The following is a 6,204-nucleotide window of genomic DNA, read 5'->3' on the forward strand; positions in this document are numbered from 1 at the left end:
CTGGCATACCGCGCTGTCGGTATATACCAGTGAAGAATGATAGGTGAGGATGAAGCAGGTCAGTTAGCCCATCGTGACGAATTCAACAAGAATTGTTTACGATGGTTTCCAGGGGGAATCACGTGGAGGTCGACCTAATAAGGTATATTGCTAGCAATGGGGCTGTTAAACTCCATTGCTAACAATCCTTTTCCCCCTTTAGTTAGTAGTTAGGTAGGTTTTGGTGCGCATCCCTTGACCATTAAGTTCTCTAAGTCGCCTCTTACAACACCCACGGGAAAGGAAGGGGTGGCCTATTCTATACCGGGACCACACGGCGACACTAATAATACTGTGCACCGCAAACAATAATAAATGAGTTATTCATAACATTGTCAATAGGCATGACAAAACATACGCTCATCGAAAATAAATAGCCACGTGTCAAAATGCCGGTTACTGAACCTGCTACTTAGTAGGTAAATAGGTGATACGCATAATTATTGCTGACTATGTGCCGAGTGGAACGATGTACTATGTTGTTTTTATTTAGATAATTACTAGTTTTCACCGGTGACTTTGTCCGCGTGATCAGGATATATTGTTTGATTGGTCGTAAAATGAAAGAAGCATACGTCTAGTCTTCTTTCTGCTAAAGATAAGGTAAAGGTAAAACATTTTTTTTACAAACTTAGTAAATGCATATACATTTTTAAAATGTCGGCAGCACACCTGCAATGCCGTTGGTGTTGTGGGTGATCATAGACGGCGGTAGTCACTTACCATCAGTTGAGTCGCACGCTCGTTTAACCATTGTGTTGTTAAAAAAATTTATATAGTGTATCTGTTAACACAAAATATGTAACTCCTACTTTGTAATAGTAGTTTACTCAGAGCTGGGAAAAATATTAAAATATAATATAAAAATATATTTATTTAGCTTTATTAAAATACAAATTACAAAATACCATTTCAAGTGTATTTAAAATACAAAATAGTATTAAGTCTTATGTTTGAGATATAAAGTACAAAATACAGTATTTTAACAATTTTTATTTAAAATACAAATTATGAAATACAATAAGGTAATGCAAATAGAATAGTACTAATCAAGCACAGCTTATTAATCAGTAAAAGACAATTTTCCTTTCTTGAACATGATATTTTATCTATAACAGCTATCTAGCACTATTTTCCGCAGAACGCATTCATTAATAAGATCGCTAAATGAAGGCCAAACGTATTTAGGTTAAAGTGTATTTTGAAGCTATAAGTAGGTATTTTAAATAAAAACTACAAACAACCTCAGCGTCAGGTATTTGAAATATTAATTACTAATTACATTTTTAGGGAGTTATTGTAAATAAATCTAAATACCAAATATGTATTTGAATTACAAGTAAATCAAAAACTGCCCAGTCATAGGTTCAATGTATAGAACACTCAATAAATCTATAAATCATTCAAAACATCTTTATTCATATAAAGTTACAGACAAACATCTGTTACAGATTTTTATGATATTTTATTTTACAATTATTATAATTACTATTAAAAATATTAATTAAATTAATTAATAGTCATTAAAAGTAGAATAAGAAGAGAAATAGAAAAATTATACACTTCACAAGAATACACTGTTCAAATTAATTATGTCATTTAAACAGTGAATTTCTTGATATTATGCTTTAATTATAATTTAAAGTTTTAATACAGAGAGTCCTCTTTATATATCTTTTTTTCTTTCATTTAAATTTAGAACCTCATCTGGAAATTTATTATAAAAACGTATAGAATATCTTAGTATATTTTTCTATTTACTAGTCGTCCAATGGATAGGTACGTACGTCTTTAGTAATAGTCCAATTGCCGAATTTGTCTTCAATTATCATGTAGATCATCGTTCGAGACATACCAAAGCTAAGACCACTGGTTATTCATTACACTGTGACATTATTAGAATTCTTAAAACATTTTCCCCCAAACAAATTGTTATACTTATCCACTTAATACCTACATTAATTTTTTTTGGACAAACAAATGCATAATCCGCATAATCTCTATTTCTGAAAACATGTTTTTCCTAAAATCTTTCACATGAAATACCAATAAAAATTGAGTAATATGAATATAAGGAAATATTTACCTGATAAAGACATTTTAATAAAGTGTGCGTGCATTCATTTCGCTATCACGATTCGCGACTGTATACGACGCAGTACCCATTTTACATTCAAGGCTGCGGCACATCGACATTATAACCTATTTTTGTAACTTACATTTTGTACGTTTCGTTTTCAAATTCAGTTGGTGATAAAGTGATTACACAAACATAACTTCCGTGTTTGTTCATATATTTATAAATTAAATATTTCAATTTAGATAGATATATTCAAGGTTTTATTTTTAAATTTTTATGTAACTTGTAATGGTAAATAAGCTGACGGATCACCTGATGGAAAGAAGTAACCGTCGTCAACAGGGGATCCACTTAGCGGCCCCATAACTGGCAATGTATCTTATCAGATCGACCTTTATGCGGTCTTGTGACCTTGTATTTGCGATACAAACAAATTGAAAATCTCCTCTCTTTGTCCGAGTCTGAGATGACTGATACTCTCTCTGATGATTTATGTATTCTGTATAAAATGTTTCTCTGTTGCTCTTATGTACTCAAATCGTGATGGAAAAAGAGGATATTGTGATTATATCTTATCGAAATAAATGTAATATTTATTATAATAAGTCTACAAAATGAAATATAATTAGATTTTACATAACCATGTGCGTATGATACTATTTCTGAAGACTAAACAACATAATTTAATAATAACATATACATAGATATCATTTAATAATAAATTATAACAAAAAAAAAATCGATTAAAATTTATACGAAATGAGCTACCTACTAAAGTTTTATATAAAAAACAATCAGATATCGTTTCTTTTTATATAAAACTTTATAAAAACTAAAAATGAGATAAAACTAGCAATTACTAGATATTTCTGAATTAATAAAAAATTAACGTAGGTACATTTGTACGCTATTGAAAATATTGAATGTCGAAATTGGATTTTGACCGCGTAAATCTTACTTTATCAAAGACTTCTATTATTATCCCGTAGAAAGAATGTTATATTTATCCTGTTTGAGTTTGCAAAATGGTTATGACGTAGGCAACGACGAAGCATCATTTGTAAATAAAAAATAAAAAAAAGGAATAGGCATACATTACTTACATTTATACGACGGCGATATTTCCATAATTTCCTTTGTCTGTTTCAAATGTAAATTAGGCGTGATTACTAACATAAAATCAGATTCGTCATTATCATTATTTCAACCATTATTCGTCCACTACTGGACATAGGCCTTCTCCACAGACTGTCATAAACGGTTCTGAGCCATTTGTATTATAATAAATTATATTATGTCGTATGAATTGCTGAATCGAGTAGAAAATCCGGGCATATAATTTAATCATTTTTAATTTTATTTAATTAAGCTTGTTATTGTATTAGTACGAGTAGGTATAAAAAATATTTTTACGCATTTAGATGAGAAATCGAAAATTATGCAATAACATAAAATAAGATTGTGGGGGTCTACCATGTAATACCGAATTCACGGACTCAATTTTTTGTTTTCGTTTATAGCGAAATTGGCCCAGTAAATGGAGTTTAACATTTCGTTCGTCATAAATCCTAGCGTGGTCCAAAGAAACTATATTTTAATATTTTGAACGCTAAGTATTATGTAATTTTAATATCAAACTTGTGTTTCGTTCGGCCCCGAAATATCGGAAAATATTTTATGGTAGACCCTTTGGTATCATAACTATATAATGACCGGTCCGAAGGTTACGAGTATGACAGCTCCAAACAGATTTTTTCCAATAAACTGGTTTCGCAGAAGTTAAAAAAAAAAGGATAATTAAAATTATGAGTACATACACCTCATGCATGGATTTCATTATAGTTTTTGTGTATAGGGTCTATTTGTACATGTGTTACGCGATATTTTGCCGATTGCGAATTAAATTACCTTGGCGGTATAGCGCTTAAACGTAACACCTTCCGGTGGTTACGGGTTCGACCCCGTACAATAAACAGTAATTTCGTAAAACTACAAAATTTCAATATTAGGCGAGAAATGGCGCCTCAGATTCCGATTTTTTTATGGATAATAATGAAAATGGTAACCCCGCCTGCGCTAACGGTATATGCTGGCGGGGTACCAGTGAGAGGTGATAGGCGAGGACAAAAAGGCAGGTTAGTCAGACCAACGTGATGAATTCACTTAGAACTCGGCACGATGGTTTCCAGAGGAAACCGCGGAGAGGTCGACCTAACCTCAATACACCCTGTATTGCTAGCAATAGAGCTACTAACACTCATTACTAACAATCCTTTCTCCTCCTACAAAAATATTGTTACACGTGTGTAAACCTCTTTTCAAACTGTACACAAATTAAATTATGTAAGTAACTGCAGGCGGATGGCGAGGCGACCTTGGCAGTGACCGGCGTTATGCAAGGCTACAAGGTGCATTAGCTCCGCATTGCCGATGCGACACGCTTTTACTAAGAACTGCGCATTTCCATGCCTCTACAGAGGAACGTGATAGGAATTTTCGCTACTTACAGATATTTTTTTTTAAATAAATGCGATAACCTTGACTGTAGACAGTGATAAAGAGATTACCGGTGATCCGCGCTTTTTGCTCCAATGATTTTCCTATAATACCTCTCTTAGACCTCGACGGCCCTTTTGGACGTCCGCATCCTCTTTGATACTCGGTCAATAAATGAACCATATAAATAATTAGAGATTCTTCGTTTTTAAAAACGTATACGTATTTATGTATACGTAGTACTCGTGTGGTCTCGGCTTAGAACAGGCCACTCCTTCCTTTCCCATGGGTGTCGTAAGAGATGACTAAGAGAGGGCGAGGGATGGACAACAGCGTTTCTCTTAATACGTCTCCAAAGCCTAACTGTGTTTGTCAAACCTTAGGCTTGCAGTTGTCAAGCGTGGTCAAAATCAAAGTACCAAAATCCTTTGATCTGCGGCTTTGGTTTAATGAGTGACATTGAATTAATAATTATGCCTGCGCTATCGGTATACGCTGGCGGGGCAACAGTGAGAGATGATAGGTGAAGATGAAAAAGCAGGTCAGTTAGTCCATCGTGACGAATTCTACAGGAATTAACCACGATGGTTTCCAGAGGGAACCGCGTGGAGATGGATTTGGCAGGGTATGCTGCCAGTAATGGGGCTATTCGACCTCATTACTAATCCTTTTACCTTCTTTCCCCCTTTCAGTTAGTAGATACGTCAGAAAAACTCGGAACGAAGGCATAACACTCTTCCTAGTTTAACCCGGAATCTAGTCTTCAGAAAAAAAAACAACGTATAAGGGGTCATAGTATATTATGAGACATAAATGGTGAAGATGATGATAGTTGATGATGATGACACCCACCTTCCATTAGGCGAAAAGTCAGCGGCTATGTAGACAGCGAAAGGTGAACTGAGGTTTAATCTTGCAAGTTGCATACATTACAGTTACAATACCTATATATTGGCCCAGTAAAAGATATATATCGGTTGTCCAATATATAGTATTGAAATGAAGCACCCGTTTGAAATGATAGAGATATCCGACTGGTATAGACATATATTAGGCATAGGTACGGATATTACCCAGTAACTATTACTAGTAAAAAACGCCCCAGAACAATTATCATTGGTCAGCTAAAGTAAATAATCACTTTTACAACACAAACTGTTGATCTGCCACTTACCACCCGTACAAAAAGTATTTCATACGTTTTTTTTGGAAAAATAGGGAAATATGAAACATTATTTCATTTATAAAGTGGAACCTGAAACGTAGCAATGTAAATGTTTACCGATTTATAAAACGTTTTGAGAATTTCTGTGCTGAATTGTGCAACTCACACGGGTTCACAGATTCCCGTGGACGACGGCCAATTTCTATGACGCAAGATGGTATATTGCTGTGTTAGAAACCAACAGTTTTTCTAGCTAGGAAGTTGTGGTTTCCTTATTATTTTTACGTCCAAGATAACAAGCTTCACCAACTACAAATCTGCAAAATTGTATCTATGATTTTAATATTTTAATCTAGTGATGTCGTTTACTGACATTTTGCAAGTTTCTTCAATAAATATGTTCTTTTTGAGTATTTTTATATGT

This window comes from Galleria mellonella, unplaced genomic scaffold (assembly GCF_026898425.1).
Source record: "Galleria mellonella isolate WM207_F2 unplaced genomic scaffold, CSIRO_AGI_GalMel_v1 utg266, whole genome shotgun sequence".
In the NCBI taxonomy this organism is placed as follows: domain Eukaryota; kingdom Metazoa; phylum Arthropoda; class Insecta; order Lepidoptera; family Pyralidae; genus Galleria; species Galleria mellonella.